General features: G+C 45.1%; 1 long non-coding RNA gene across 1 annotated transcript; it reads right to left on the bottom strand.

The window, feature by feature from the left end:
- Positions 1-15,512: 15,512 nt before the first annotated feature.
- On the bottom strand, positions 15,513-17,086 carry LOC136462752 (uncharacterized). The gene is made up of 3 exons (XR_010760806.1): positions 16,729-17,086; positions 15,981-16,109; positions 15,513-15,685 (listed from the first exon to the last, which is right to left on the bottom strand). It is a non-coding gene; the product is annotated as an uncharacterized lncRNA (long non-coding RNA).
- Positions 17,087-17,517: the final 431 nt, after the last annotated feature.

Raw genomic sequence — 17,517 nt, 5'->3', positions numbered from 1 at the left:
TTGTAAAAGGCTTAGACTTATTATTTCTAAAAAATCATGGTATGTTACACGTTTAAACACCGTTAAGTGTTAGGCCAGAAAGATTATGGCATAACTAGAATTCTTTTAGTGTGCCAATAGTACGTATAATTGTATATTCTCAAATCATGGCAGAGAGAGCGATTTTATAATATCCTCAAAATAAATACCAATTGACATAAAAGCACAGGGATATGCTCCTCTTCTTACCCAGACAACTTTCATGTGGCTTTTCTATAATAATTTACTAGGTCAATAAATAGAAGTGAGCATTGCTCATGGCAGGCCCATAACCACAAGGATGACCAAATACACATGAGACTACATGGTGAAATGAGAGGCGCTCTTTTCTGATTCTACTCTAGATCCAACACATGCAGTCAATAAACTTAGTCACATCATGTGATGAATATACATTTCCATAATATTAAATGGGCAATCATCCCTTCCCCGGTATATGCTGATAGCTTGGATTCTTTTCAATAGCTTATTCCATGCCAGTAATCAGGTCAGCACAAAAGTATCTATCAAAATCAAATTCGACATTGTGTTTCACCTCAACGCTAAACCGAAAAGTTAGGCAGCAGCATGATCAGTACTACTCAAAATAGATATAGGCAACTACCAAGTAATCGAGGAATTCTCAAACTATTTGTAAAATGCACAAAATCAAAATAATCTCAAACAGACACGGCTTATTAATAGGGGATGGAACCCAAAATTAAAGGAGGCCAGTGCACTAACTGCCACTACTAATTGACCAAAAATACCCTAAATACATCACTGCCGGTTCGTCACTAATTCATCAAGAAAATACACTAAGACCAGGCGGGGGGAAAAGAAAGAGAGATGAACGGTTAGGGTTGCGGTCAGGCTGCACACCTGGTGCTGAGAATGCCGTTCTCCAGCGCCGGACCCGTCGGCGAGCACGAGCTGCCTCCTCCTAGGGTTCGCGCCTCCGGGAAGTTGCTGGGGGAGTTCACGCCACCGGGGAGTTCACTGAGACAGGACGCGGTCACTGGGGGAGTTTACGCCGCTGAGAAGTCGCAGGGGTCGGGCGAGTCCACGCCGTCGGGGGAAGTCGCACCGAAGACAGTAGGAGGGGATGGTGCCAGCCCGTCTTCCTCGGCGCCGGGAAGGGGAAGCAGGAGGGGAAGGAGGCGGGCGACCTTCACTGCCGAGCGTCTCGCGCAAACCCTAGCTGCCGTGGCGGCCGGCCTGGGGAAGGCGGCGTTTGGGGGAGGAAGCGTGGCGGGCGATGGAGGCTATCATAGGAGGACGGCGGAGGTGAGAGGAAGCGGCACAAAGAGAGCGGTGGCTAGGGCACGGAGACGGTGGCGGCGGCAGGAAACACTTGGGCAGCCGCGGGGTAATAATTGATAGTAACAAATATTATTGCTCTACATATGAAGTCCTTCTTTTGGAACGCATTGTACATCTGCTCCCCAAGCCTCCATAGCCTCTCCATTTCTTGCATCAAAGGCTCGAGGAACACATCTATATCAATGCCTGGTTGTTTAGGGCCAGAAATAAGAATAGTGAGGAGAAGGTACTTTCTCTTCTGACACAACCATGTTGAGATGTTGTACATGGTCAAGATCACTGTCCAAGTGTTGTGGTCGCTCATCCTCTCATTGAAGGGATTCATTCCATCGGTGCTCAAGCCAAACCGTACATTTCTTAGGACATCGTTGAATTCTTTGTGCTTCTCATCGAACCTATGCCACTGACTACAATCAGCTGGGTGTGCAATCTTATCATCATCCACCTTGCGCTCATCATCCCACCATGTCATGAGTGTGGCTTCTTTAGGGTTTAGGAAGATACGTCTTAAGCGGTCGGTCACTGGCAGGTACCACATTACTAAGGCAGGAATTATTCTCTGCTTTGCATTGTTGCCTAATGAAGTGTCCTCTAAGGGCTGAGATTCTTGTACCACCTTTTTTGTATCCTTTCTATTCCTCTTTTCCCCGTGGAAGCTTCGTCCCCACCGTAAAGATCATTGTTCTTGTACCGGTTGGCTCCACATTGGGGACATTTATCCAGTGACTTGAACGTTTCGCCACGAAAAAGTATATAGTGGTTGGAGAATGCATGGATTTTTTTCAACCTCCATTGTCAATGGACTTATGACCTTCTTCGCTTGGTATGTGTTGGCGGGAACTGAGTTTGGTTGTGGCAGCACCCATGACAGGAGATGCAATAGATCATTGAAACTATAGTCTGATCAGCCATACTTAGCTTTCAAGATGAGTAGCTCAAGCACAAAACATAGCAATGTTTCTATGGTCTAATTGTGATGAAAATTTTATGGTGAGCTAATTATTGTATGATTGAATTGTAGTAAAAAAATGCATACTCATTGGATCATATATATCTTAGTTATAGATTTATTTATATTTAGCAAGCATAACCCTAAATAAAATCTATAACTAAGTTATAAATTTTTCTACTATTGGTGTTTCTTTTTGGGCACTGGTGTTTGTGTTCGCATGTCTAGGCGTTAACGTTTTATTGTCGATGAAAGTTCAACGGAGCATGTGCGTCCTCACACTAGATCGACCAAACCGCAATTTCCGGAACCATTTTCAGACACTGAGCATATATAGGCGTACTTTATTTACTATATAGAGTACATATTCAGATATTCTATACAGAGAGTGAAAGGGCCGTTGCGGATGTACACCCTGTACTTTTCAGCTCTCATAACATTTGAGCTTAAGCTAAATTTGAGCATAAGTGAGCAGGCTGATACACGTTCGCCGTTTCCGTTTGGTTTCTGGTCCAGGGGGCCAGAGCTGCGGTGTTCGTCTTTCCCGGACGCCGTGGGCCCAAGTCGTGCAGTCCTCCCCTGCCTCGCCGCGCCGGTGCGGAAGGCCGGGCGGGGGCGCGGCGGCAGTACATCTGCAGGTACGTACTATCGCCTCGCGGGCAGGCGAGGAACGGGAACCCATCCGATCCGTCGCACGCCGCCCGACGTGCGGGTACGGCCGCCAGCCGGGCGGGCCGCATCGTATGCCCGCTGCGCTTACCTCGGCAGAGCAGAGTGGGCGTGCGACTTGGGAGTCGCTGTGCGTCCTAGGCACCTCCCGGTAAGTTGCGGAAGGCGGGTGGCGCTCCTGCCTCCCGGGGGAGCAGCCGCATTCCGATCCGCGCGGCACCAGCTGGTCCTCCCCCCGGACGGGCAGACCCTGGGCTCGGCGCAGAGCAGAGCGGCCAAGCAACTTGCTGCGTGTGTATCTCTGCCGCGGCGCAGGCCGTGCGGAAACCTGGCGCTCGCGAGCGCAGGGGCTGCACCCGCTGGCCCTGGCCCGCTGCCTGGCCGATCGCGCGCCGATCAGACGTCGCCGCGGCAGCGCGGGGTGAAGACGGCGAGCGAGCTGGCGACGAGCCACAGGACGAACGCCAGGAGCGCGACCGGCCACGGGAGCCGCGGCGGCGGCGCCGCGGCGTTGGTGCAGGCCACGGCGGCGATGACCAGGAGCGCGAACCGCGCTCGCGCGTCCATGGAGGCTAGCGGCTAGCGCTAGCGAAGCCTGGGGGCGATGGCCGGACGGGTGCTGGTCGACGATGACGATTAAGGATGCGCGTCCATGGCTCGTGGTGTGCCTAATAATTTTGTTCCTGCCTGAATAGGATAATTAGGAGGACTACTCCATGGGGGAAAAAATTGGGGCTTGCTTTGTTTGCACGCAAGACACGGAGGCCTTTAGCTAATCCGAACCATTTGTATTCAGACGGGGGTGATTATTGCGGGTGTTGGTTCGTTGAGAAGAGAGGGGGGAAGGGCTATATATGTCGTCGGGGCCGGGGTGGCTTTGCCTAGACAGCTCTGCAGGACATGATGGTTTTTCGGATTCCCGAAGTTGCTGCGAAGCTTCCCTGGTTTCGGGTTGCCGAAACTTCGGCGAAGCTTCCTTGGTGCAACAAGGTCGGCTTGCAAGGGAAGGGGGGGTCGGGTTGGGCTGCCTCTCCGTCGTCCGTCGCCCGGCATTTCGGTTCCACGTCGGTCGGTGTGTGCAGCGGAGCCAGCCAACCATGTCTATGTGTACGTACCTGCATGGATCGAAGCGAAACCGGACACGGCGACAGGACGGCGGTCGATGTGTACGTACCTGCATCATCGTATCGTGCCTGCCTCTGGCCTCTGCGGCTCTGCCGTGTCCGGTTCCGGCGTCAGGTCGGACGAAAAGGGCCAACATGGCTGCTGTGTGTGTGCGCCCGCGGGTGCCCATCGATCCCACGCAAGACGCAACCACGCCACGCTTCTCGGCCGACTGCAGCCGCGCGCACAAATCTTGGGTCCCATCGCGTACGCGTCCCGGCCGGCATAGAGACAACGGCGGGCATGGAAAAAAAAAAGAAAGAAAGGTGGAATATGGATAGATGGTCCAAGCCTTGGCAAGCTTTGTATATACGTAATTCTTTTCTTTCTCTTTGTTGATGAGATGGAGACTACTGGAGTACGTATTTGTAACCTCTTGACGCAGAATCCTACAATTCATCATCAGGCGAAAGAAGCCGTACGTGACGAACGGACACACCAGATGAGATGAGGCGTGGCGTCCAATCCATCGAGCTACTACTGTCAACTTCAACTACTCCTACTACTAGTAGCTCTCGCCATCTCTCTCTCTCATCGCAAAGGCGGCCAGAAGCCAGAAGCCAAAAGCCCGGCCCAAAGTACAAGTACCCATTGTATTATAAGTAATTTAAACTTTACTCTAGAGTCAAATCATCTTAAATTTGACCAAATTTATAAAACATTTGTGATATCAACTAATTATCATTATATTCTTCATTAATTACATTTTCATAGTATACCCATTTGATGTCGTAAATTTTCTAATTATCTATAATTATGGTCAAACTTAAAACGCTTTGACTCTAAAAAAAAGTTAGAATGAATTTTGTAATTTGGAATGGAGGTAGTAGTAAAGAGGAAGTCATAGAAAATTGGCTTAGCAAAGAGTCAAGGACCGTTTGAAGCCAAATGGATATAGGCGTTGGTCAAATTCAGGGCGTAAAGTTTTGAGGTGTCATATCGGGTGTGTAGCACCCGGTTTTAAGAATAAAACCAGATACACACCATATGTGAGCCTAGGAAGTCAAATCTCACATATAACTACAAATGAGGGTAATATCAATAGACAATGCTTAAATACATAACGTATTAGTATAAAGAATATAACATCAGAGTATAGACAGCGGAAAGACAACTCCGATCTTCAGGCGAGTACTCCAAATCCACAGGGATAACTGACTGGTTGATCACAAGCCTAATTCCTCCAAACTCTAGCAATCTGGTACCCATTCGGGATTTTTATCCAAATAATTGAAAATAAAGCAAGCGTAAGTACATGTCGTACTCAACAAATGTAACATGGGGTTCATGAGGCTCAAAGGGCTGACACTGGTTTAACTGTGTTTAGCTTTTAATGAGTCATCTTTTAGCAATTGAGTAGCAACAAGTTCATCACAAGCCCATAAACACATGATCAGGTAAACATGAATAATGAATAGCATAAACAGTAATATTTAGTGAGCATCTTCATCATCCATATCATTAGTGTTCATCATCATTAACCATTAGTGATCATCTATTCCGAAAATGTTCCAAGACCGCTTGTGACCGTGAGCACAGCTGATATACCAGTTTTACACTCTGCAGAGGTTGTACACTTTCACTGTGAGTCGCGATTTACCCTTTCGCCCGAGGTAGCTAATACCTTGACCCACTTCCAAGGAAGGTCGGCAGGGTTCACTATGAAGCCTTTCAAAGGTTCGTCTAACAAGTTAGGGCCATTAGATTCACTCGGCAAATAGATATAGAGCCCCCCTTCCTGATGGCACAATGACGCGCAACCTATACACAAGGGGACAGAGGCCGCACTATACCCAATTCGGCATACCATTCTTACACCAATAAAGATAACCACTAACAAGTTAGAAAATGTCCTCATACTGAGCTAAAGCCAGAGCCATGTAGCTCTCACAGCTATACTGTAAGTCCTGGATGATCACTTACAGATAAGTCCTTAGGAAGAGGAATCTAGAGCAACATAAAATAGCCCAATGCTCTAACCCCCTTATTCCATGTTGCTAAAAAGCATCTTTTAATGTTTATTGCATATACCATTAGTCAAGTTACAAGATCATGGTTGTAGTTGAGCACTAGCAAAACTACCCAATGCAATAACCCAAAGGTATCAAGGTACAGGGTAACAATGTACTAGGAAATTCTTAGTGGTAGTCAAGGTAGACACATACAGTATGAATTAAATGATTAAAAGGTGAAAAGGTAACAATGATGGTCACATGCTATACTTGCCTTAAATACCGATCCTTCAGTAAGATTTAATCTTCAACGTTCTTCTCGTTCTTCTTCTTGATCACCACGTATATCTCATCGACTAGACGAAATCATAAAGCACCACACAAGCATCCATACAATCATACACAAAGCAAACAATAGATCTAGATTAGAACAGTACATCAATCATAAAAAATAAGTCAAAGAGTTTGAAACACGATTCTACGCATCGCTATGAACACACAGTCGCAAGAGACACGCTAATCGGAGCTACGGTTGAAAAGATACAACTACCGACAGATCTACTCATGAAACTATTAGCTTCATGTGTTTTAATTATATAAAAACATATATGAGATATTTTATAGATACTATAAATTAAGCCAAATTTAAGTTTGAATTATAATACTAAAGTAAAACAAATCATATTTTATTTATAAAATCCAGTTGCATAATCATTAACCAAGATATGATCTAAACCATGAAATTTCAGAAATAATGATATGGTAAACAATGTTACTAGTGCATAGATCTCGTCGATATGAATCTAACGCAACTTGAATGGATCAAAACGGAGCTAAAACGTAGAAGGTATGAATTAAATAAGATTTTCTTTAATAAAATAATAGATTAAATCTAATCACAAATTTTAAAAGTTGAAAACCTACTTAACAGTAGTATGAACATGTAGATTATGAAATTATGAACCTAACGCAAGTTGAACAGGTCAAATCGGAGTTAAAACGAAGAAGTTATGCCTAAAACAAAATCAGTGGCAAATCTGTAAATAAGTAAAAACATATTTTCAATCTAGCCGAATGAAAGTACGCTTTTAGAACAAGAAGACAGAATCAAGAATGGCGCTAGGGGCGGTGGGTTCTATTTTAGAAAACTGAAGGGGCTCTTTAGAAATTATGCCAGACGAAGGGGTAACTTGGATCCTGGGCCGTTGGATTGGAGTTGGACAACCGTGATTAGATCGGCTGGTGAAAGAGAAAGCAGGCCGCCGGAACAGTGGACCTTGGTGGCGATTTGGCTGGTGATTTGTGATTGCTCGCCGACGCAATTGGGGAAAACGCCTACGGGTTAAATTAGACTCGGATTTTGGCACAGGATTTTGGCACGGGTTAAATTGCAGCTACCGACGAACGGAGACGGCGAGCGACGACCTATGGCGGCGGCGGAGCAAGTGCTACGCGGCGCAGAGCAGCACAGGAGGAAAAAGAGGAACAAAAGGGGTTACACAGGTTCGGAAACTTGTCCAGAAGCTCTAGGACGTGCTTACCGTGATGGAGGAGCTGCTAATCGACTCGGCGTCTTTGGCTTCACCTCGGTGGCTCGGGATGGCTACGAAGCTAGAGTTCTTGGTGGCGTAGGGCTCGCGCTGGGGATTGGTGGGGAAGGTTCGGTCGTAGGGCTTCGCTATTTAAGGGGCTGGCGCGACGTAGGGTGCAAGGCATCGAGGTGTGGCGGGGTCAGACATGGGCAGCAACGGCGGTGGTCACTGGCTCGGTTACATGACCGAGGTAGAAGAATGCCTGATGAGATGGTCCCACCTATCAATGAAAGAAGGGGAGAGAGCGGCTATCAGAGAGAGCGCGGGCGCAGGGTGACAGCTCGTCGGTGCTGGGCCATGACTTGGGCCGCTCGGCTAGAAGCCAGAGAGGAGAAAACACCTGGGCTAGCTCGGGATCAGGCCGCTGGGAACAGGGACGGGCAACGCGACGCTATGGGCTTCCACTGGGCCAAACGCGGAGAGGAGGAGACGAGCCTACGCACGGAGGAAGCAGAAGCAGGCCGGGGAAAGGAAACGGCCGAGCTAGGCTCGCGTGGGAGAAAAAAAATGGGGAGGAGCAGTGGGCCAAAAGAGAGGGAAGGAGAAAATTCACTTTTCTTTTATTTCAAAACATATTTCAAACATGAACCAAACCAAATTTGAACACGGTTTAAAATACATCTTTTCTGTTCAAATAAAAATGAACAATTTTGGGTAAGTTCCCAAAAATAAATTTTACAACTTTTAAAAGTATTTTTATTTCATAGCTATTTTTAATTTCATTTGCTATTTTTTTTAATATTTCCAATTTGATTCAAATCCACACAATACAAAGAAGCAAATGCATGTATGCACATCCATGTTTCTACCGTATGATAAATTTTAAATTAATGAAAAATTTTATTTTCCTATGTTTTCATGAGCATATAAATTCCAAATTAATTCATTTTTTCTCTAATTCAAATTTTAGGGTGTTACAATTCTACCCCCCCCCCCTTAAATGAATCTCGTCCTCGAGATTCGGAAGACGCCGACTAGGAAATAGGGATACTTCGTCTTTGGATTCTTCTTTATCTTGCACACCTGTTAATCTTACTCCAGATATTTTGCCAAACTGATTCCAAGATTCTGACAGGTATCCCAACAACTCTCAGGTAACTCCAATCACTAGACCACCTTTCCTTTCCAGTCCATAATATCAATTCTGTTTCTTCATATGTGCACCTTCCAACGAAGCCTAATGAACCTCTTGGTCAGAAGTATATTCTACTACTAATCCTCAAAAAATTAATGATTCTGGTTAAGTTACCCAAACTTGGAACACAATTCTTAGTTCTTGGTGTCACCCGAACCTTCTTAGCACAACTCTCCATTGCTAACGGCATCGGCTGCGACTTTTACTTTTCCGAGTGATAGCACTTTTTCAAGTCAAACAATATCATTCCAACAAGGATATCATAAGATCAAGACCAACTTAGTGAAGATGTCCTGTAGATTCTTGTGACCCTCCTATATGTCACTTTTTCTTTCAAGAAGATATTACTTCTATGCTCCACAATGGATAACTCCATATGCATGTTGAGTAGTTCAACTCACGCTTCCTTAGTTGACTTAATGAACTAGCCACTAATTTTCTTCGCATATAAGGACATATTCCACACCTTGACAGGGTGCATCCTTGCGGATATAAAGCACTTGTCCAGATCTGGCAAAGCTAATACATAGGTTTTACTTCAACCTCTTCTTGGACTCCTTCAAATATTTATCTGAGGTCTCTTGATCCAAACGACCTTAAAAACTTCTTTAGTAGCTCTACCAAAATCTTGATGATCTTGGATAAACTTTCCTTAAACCTTTAATCAAACCTGATTGAGACTCTGAGTTTCTCTCATATCTTTGGGTACCACCACGCTTCCGCTGCGCAAACTAGAACGTAGGATACTTCACCTTGCAAATTCTTCAACTTGGCTACCCCCTTAAGAAAAGATAAACTAGGAGACACCAAGCATAGCTTCCACATAATTTTATATGAGATAACTAATATCAAGATATTCTGACATCCCAATGATACTCTTGTGTATGGGCAAAGAAATATGAAGTTCCTCGTGAGTAGAAAAATAGTAGCGTAGTAAAATAGCTATAACTCCGATTTTGTTAATCCTATGAAGTTAAAGCTTATACCGTTCGAAAGCTTATAAAATTCTTCACAACTTCCTTATAGAACACTCTTCCAAATTCTGTAGTTTAGGTGGTCGAAAATAGTGCACAACAGAAACTGTTCCAAGTTCCAAACGGCACAAATGCATCACCTTGTGATTTTCGTATCTCCATCACCAAAATAGCTATCCGACTAATTCTTGCGCTCAGAGAAAGATATTGAAGTCTACTATTATCCAGAATTTTCTCATGATTTCTGGTTGTCCAAAATTAGAGATATAAGCTGAAGAGTGCAGACTGCTCCGAAAAGACAGGATAGGAAAAACAGAAGAAAACCATAACCCAACTATTTATTTCATTAATCCTTATATCTTATGCCTACAGACTATATAAAATTACGGGAACACCCAACAAGATCATGGCAATCATTACAAACATTCAAAACAATCATAAGCATAATGACAATTCAACAAGTAATAAAGATGCACAATTCAATCATTGATTCAACTTGGGATACTATCGTCCTCATTGTACTAAGGGTAACAATCCTAAGACTCATCTTCAGATTACACAAGAAGGTGGTGAGGGACAGTCCTAAAAGCATATCAAATCAAGAAGTGAAGATAAGAATAAAGACTTTAAAATAAGCACCAAGATAGAGATGAATAGCAAGGGTAGAGATATAGTAGAGAAAAAATATCAAGGTTCAGAGAGCAATGATTTTTGTAGCAACTTCTAAACCTTAATACGACCAGTTTTTACTAGGTTTGCGTCCTACACTCAGCATTGCTCTGATACCACTTGTAACACCCGGTTTTAAGAACAAAATCAGATACACACCATATGTGAGCCTAGGAAGTCAAATCTCACATATAGCTACAAATGAGGGTAATATCAATAGACAATGCTTAAATACATAACGTATTAGTATAAAAAATATAACCTCAGAGTATAGATAGCGGAAAGACAACTCCGATCTTCAGGCGAGTAATCCAAATCCACAGGGACAACTGACTAGTTGATCACAAGCATAATTCCTCCAAACTCTAGCAATTTGGTACCCATCTAGGATTTTTATTCAAATAATTGAAAATAAAGCAAGCGTAAGTACATGTCGTACTCAACAAATGTAACATGGGGTTTATGAGGCTCAAAAGACTGACACTGGTTTAACTGCGTTTAGCTTTTAATGAGTCATCTTTTAGCAATTGAGTAGCAACAAGTTAATCACAAGCCCATAAACACATGATCAGGTAAACATAAATAATGAATAGCATAAACAGTAATATTTAGTGAGCATCTTCATCATCCATATCATTAGTGTTCATCATCATTAACCATTAGTGATCATCTATTCCGTAAATATTTCAAGGCCGCTCGTGACCATGAGCACGGCTGATATACCAGTTTTACACTCTACAGAGGTTGTACACTTTACTGTGAGTCGTGATTTACCCTTTTGCTCGAGGTAACTAATCTCTTGACCCACTTCCAAGGACCTCTGCTTGCCGAGTGAATTTAATGACCCTAACTTATTAGACGAACTTTTAGAAGGCTTCATAATGAACTATGTTGACTTTTTTTTGGAAGTGGGTCAAGAACAGGCTGATAAGCTCACGTGAACAGAGCCATTATCAGCGTTTTACCATATAAAACGACATAGTATGCACATCATGTCGACATACAGTAGGCAAATTAACGGAAGCAACAGCATCAATTCACATCTTGCTACGGCCTGCTGCTACTGATTGTGAGTAGGTACGTGCACGGGATTCCAAATCAGATCCTGGTCAGGACGGGAACACGGTAGCAGGTATACAGGAGGACGGCGAGGTACTTCCACCAATAAAACCGCGACGACAATGTGAAATGATGGCTCGCAATCGCAAGTCGCAAAAGTCATCCTTTGCGCACCGACGTTATCTGCATTATATATTTATATATATGCAATTAAACATCGAAACTACTGGTCCTTGTTGGACTTTTTACCTATAAAGTTTCTTTCATCCGAGATTGCATGAATAAGCTTTTTGAGTTTTTCACCATCCTACTACAAAACGCAAATAGAAACAAATGCTTGGTCTCTAAGCCGTACGTAGATATGAACCAGGACTAGTTAATAAACTCTTGTACAAATTGTTTAATCATTTAAATAATGCGTTAGAAAAAAAAGGCGAAATGAGCACTTAATACTTATGGGTCGCAGATCAATCATAAACAGTACGGATCCCCAACTTTTTAAGTGCTAATTTTACTCTTTTTTTGTTTTCTTGTACAGATTTTGTGGCATGCATGAATATTGTCAGGGACAGAAGTAACGAATCGAGATCATTAATTTCTTTTTGAAAACTAATCGATCATTATTTCCAAACGAACTTTTATTATTGTACATATTCCACAACACATAAAGATGAATAATACAAAGTCTATCACAGCGCATTTTTCTTCTGAGCAAATGAACGATACAAACAAAGCAGCAGCTACCTCCATCTCCAACAGTACGACTCGAAGATCCGACGACGACTGAAGTACTAGTATTCTCTGACGGGTGCAACACACCGTAACAGAGTTGACAAAACAACAGGTAATCATCGCTGGTGCAATCCCTTGACTAGACCGAACCGAACTGGACTCGTCTCCAGCTCCGGCGTGGAATCCGGCGCCCCTCAGTCCTCACCTGCAGGGGAAGAGTTGTTAGCCATTTGATCGATCGAAAACACGGGCGGTGGGCAGATAGAGTTGGAGCGAAGACGATCGTGGACGATCTGTTCATGACAATCCCAGCCTCCGAGAAGGGGGCAGAGTACCACGCATGCAGCAACGTTGACGAGAGCCGTTTTAAATACGCTGGACAGCGATTGGCAGGCGCTAAGCAAACATGTGACATGTCTACTACTCCAACCGTCGGATCTTCATCCGACGGTTTGCGAATCGTCTTCAACCTCGAGCTGCCCATCCCTCTTCGTTCTTGTTGCCTGTTTCTGCAGTAGCTGAGCAGCCGCTGGCTCTCACCGCACCCGCACCGCCCGGCAGCCGGAAGCTTCGCCTCGCCCCCGCAACGTCGTCCCCACTCGCCACCACCCCACCGCCCGTCCCTCTCCGCTGCGCTAAGCGGACTCCGATCCTCCAGCGTGGTCGATCCCATGCAAAGCCGGCGTACTCTCCCCGCTCCCCGGAGGACGGAGCCTCTTGTAAGCCGGAAGCCATATGACCCCCCCGGACACACACACCCAACGACGTCGCTCGCTTCGAATAGTTGTCGTGAAAAGCTAGAGAGCGCTGGTGAAAGGAAGCCCTTACGTGTGCAGTCGTCGCAGGGCTTGGGGGCGCGGGGACGGCATGCGGCTGCCGCCCGCCGGAGCCGCGTGAGCTCTTTCACTGCGCGCGGCGGTGCGGCAAGCGCACGGCGACCGCCGTGGATGCCGCAACCCAGGCGCAGAAGGCAGCGAGAGCGACGGGCCACGGCGCGCGCTCTCCGGTGCCGACGACGGTGACGTTGACACAAGAGGCGGCGGCGAGGAGGAGGAGCAGCAGCACGGCCCGCTCCATAGCGCGATCAATACTACCCCTAGATGTTTTTTGCTCTTGGTCGAGCGGTGCTGGGGTCTACCTGCCTTCTTATACCCCTTTTGGTTTGGTATACGTATACCACGCGGCACGCGCGTCGCCGTCATCGCCGTCGATGCGGATGTGGTGTCCCCTACCTCACGCTGGCGTCCTCACTAGTTTTCTTTTTCCCGGCTGTATCGATCGTGCCGTGCTTGGCCTCGCCGTCGCCGACGCCGCCGACGCGGCGGCGCCTTGCCGGGCCCGCAGCGAATTTTGCTCCAAGCATTTGACAGTTTTTGCGTTGGCTAACGAGTAACGAGTGGAGCTAGAGCAATCGGTCTCTTCAGAAGCTTCTCCGGAGATCGGATTTTGACGAGATAAACTTCATAGGTGGAGGGAGCCGCGAGCGCCACAACGAAAGTCAACAGGCACGCGTTGCTTGGTTGCTCAAATAATCAATATCATGAAATCAACCTAGCTAGATCCGGTTGGCTGGTTCGTATAGTTGCTGGTTCGTGAAGAAGTACTGTTGGCTGGTTTGTGTGAGAGAAAAATACTGTTCCAGCTGAAAATTTACGATCGTTTACGACAAGCCACAGCCGAACGAACAGGCTGTTGAGCACCGGGAGGGGGTATTACTTTTACCTTCATTCATTGACTTGAAATTATCGCCTCGTCAACTGACTTTGAGTCTGTTTGATTAATGAGCACTAAATTAGTAGCTAAAATTAGTATTAGTGAATCCAAACGGAGTCTATTTGGAGTAGTTGAAGGGCCGCTAACTATTACAATTAGCAGGTTTAGAGTTGCTAATATGTGCTAATAGTTCATATACATCTTCAGTTTACTATCTAAAACATCTAACAACCCCTTTAGTGCTAAATAGATCCAACCATACCCTTATATCGAAATGAAAACCCAACTAGTTAACAAATCCCATGACATCATCGCTACATAAACAGCAAGACTTTGATGCCGCGGTGCCTCACGACGACTTTGATGCGCAAGAGGTATACTCAGCTCATGTGATTTGCTCCGATCCGTACATATACTAAGGGGGTGTTTCACATCGGACATTCGAATGTTAATTAAAAGGACTAAACATGAGTTAATTATAAAATTAAATGCACATACGGAGACTAATTTGCGAGACAAATTTATTAAGCCTAAGTAATCAATGTTTAATACTCTAAATTAGTCTCGCAAATTAGTCTTCGTATGTATAAATAGTTTTATAATTAGTCTATGTTTAATATTCTAAATTAGCGTGCAAATATCTGATGTGAGAGAGACTAAAGTTTAGAAGAGGTATCAAACACCCCCTAAACTGATTCACTGGATACTAGGAGATGAGAACTAAGGGGAGAAGAGAAGTGAGAAAATTCGCAAAGTCAGCGGTTGACAAATGCGGAATGGGAACGCACAAGGAGGAAAAAAGAAAGAAAACGGTCGCACCGCACATGAGACATGACAGCGCCGGGCCCACACAATGACGCAAGACGCGTCCTACGCACATGACAAACGACCAATGCTTTTGATGCTGACGTCGTCACGACGACGTGACGTGCATGTCTATCGTCGTCACACGAGATTGGAGACTTTCCTGCCCATCCCGAATTCCCGACGGATCAGAGTCGGAGGCCAACAAACAAATGATTCCCCGCGCCGCCGCCGCCGACGCGTTAAGGAAATCGGACACGCACGCTGCCGGTTTGGCGGGCCGCGGGCTGGACTGCTGGAGTGAGAACTTTGGACTTCTAGATGGACCGGCACTTGGCAACGCAGGCGTTACTTCGTATGGAAGGAGGACCAAAGAGTCGCAGGCTGGAAGTCGAGGAAAATGTCAAAAAGGCTACCATGACAAGACATTGTTGGAGGGTCACGAAAGCCATCAACAAGTTTACTAGAGAGTTCGTACATGGCATGCCGCGTGCATGCTTCTCTACTCGTAGTTGGGGTGGGAAATTGAGAGTTCTATGAGCATTTTCGTCCGTTTTTTTTTCTTGCACATGCAAACGTCAGTCGGTAGGCTTGCTCAAATGAAACCTCACTGCGCTTAGGGCATGTACAACCTACAGATGGGGGTACGTCTCTAAGCGCCTCGATTCTATCATACAGACAGGTATAAAGACGGGTCATACGACCCATAGACAGGGATCCATCTCTAAGCTGTTTAATATTTTGCTTGTAGCTAGGATCAACTGTAAATAAATTTTTGTATACAATATTACAATATTTTTAAATAAGAACAATAGAAAATTCATCAAGGATAAATAAGAGCAATATGATTATAATATTTTTAAAAACCATCAATATAATAATCATATTATATATAGCTGCAAGTCCTCATAACCCAGATCCGCCAAAAAAACCTACACAAAGTAGTGCATACATGTATGTCAAGTTGGCAACATATGAAAGAGGTTGTTTAACATATACAGGTTGCTCAATTTACTACACATAGGACAAAATCATTTGCAAACTAATGATTTACTAGCTCTGTATAACAAAAGTCATCTAAGGACTTCCCTGTCCATGGTATAACAAAAAAAAAATAGTACTGGCTGAATTTTCAGAAAATAGCAGCATGTTCACACTTTCAGAAAAATAGCAGCACATTCACACTGAACTGAAAAATCAATACACGCATGCAGTCTACAGCCTCACCTTCCTGCTCTTTATTTTTTTGCCAAAATCAGATGAAACATGAGCATCCAAGCTACAACAGTCCAGCAGCACATCCTTCTACCCTTCCTCACGCCAAGCACCAGAGAACAATTTCAGAGTGTAGACTCACTGCAATATGCTAGAATCAGTAATCGGCTAATAACAGTAACCTATCAGATGTTGAAGCCTAAAAACTTATATGCTTCAATTTGATCATGTAACTGCTAGGAGGAAAATACAGTATAGCTCTGCAAATGCATAATGCCTTGCCAAAGTAAGGAAAAGGGAACAGACTGCACCACTGCAATGACTTCAGTTTCACACAGTAACACAAAACGAATTTTCAGCAACAAATTGGTACTGGTTTAACTCAACATCAAACAGCAGCAACGACCACACATTAGTTCATTCTAAAACAACAGTAAGAAACATATATCAGGAATTAGGCATCGACCAACAGTTCTGTCAAGGACTCAAAGTGAAGCCACTCTGCTAAGAACATTTAGATCCCTGAGACAAGAAAAGGAATAAGTTGAGTTGTTCGGATCCATGTAGAATCATTGCCAAATACAAATCAATTCATATCTGCGATGAGTATTTTCATACTATTGCTTGATAAGTTTGCGGGGGACTTATCAAGAATAAGCAAGCAGGTCAACTCGAAGTAATTCAAGTAGTAGCGAGAGAGAAAAAAAAAGACGGACAATGTGCTGGTGAATTGGACGAGGACGAGGAGCGGCGTGCTTACAGGGTGGATCTTGGTACTGATGAGCTCGAGCACGACTCTCCGGCTCCGGGCGGCCATGTCCCAGAGCGCGACGCTCCCCGTCGATGCCTCCTCCTCACCCCTGCTGCTGCGGACATAGGCGCACGGTGGTAGAACGACGCGAGGCAGAGCTCGTTCATGCCCTGGCGACCCGGCACCGGCCGTGTCTGGCCCCCGACGAAAGCCCGTGAGCGCGCGCGCCAAAATCAGAACCCCGCGCGCATGGGATCCGCGAGCCGTCGACTCGGAGAGGGTTGTCTTACAACGCTGCTGGAGTAGCCGTCTGAGCCTCGGACCACGGGACTTCCCCGTCGTCTCGCGAGACGACGCGGCCTCCGTCTCCAGGCTTCCATGGGTTGTTTTTGCAAAAACTGCGACTTACAGACGGATGGAAGGGACGCGTTGTACGTGCCCTAAATCATTGTTAACCTGTCCAGTCTCTACCTCCTCTCATGCCACGCTTGTATTGGTCCAAATGAGGTGGAAACCAGCCCATCACTTGCACGCCTTATAAGACCAGTCTCAAACTCTCAACGGAGGTTTCGTGTCACTATTTTCAAGACTCCATATGTTGAAAAACAGTGTGAACAAGTTTCATCTCTATAAAACTTATTTCATCCCATAATACTTTTATCGTATATCTCTTTTATCAATATTGTTTTTAGGAAACTCTCTTCATCAATATTATACCACATCAGCTTATTTAGTACCCATATGAAAACCCACTGAGACTGGCATAATTAATCAGAACACAACCAATGAGCCGAGTAA

Source organism: Miscanthus floridulus, chromosome 7 (genome assembly GCF_019320115.1).
Source record: "Miscanthus floridulus cultivar M001 chromosome 7, ASM1932011v1, whole genome shotgun sequence".
NCBI classification, from domain to species: Eukaryota; Viridiplantae; Streptophyta; class Magnoliopsida; order Poales; family Poaceae; genus Miscanthus; species Miscanthus floridulus.
Note: the sequence above shows the minus strand (reverse complement) of the source record. Positions and strands in the feature narration are given on the sequence as shown.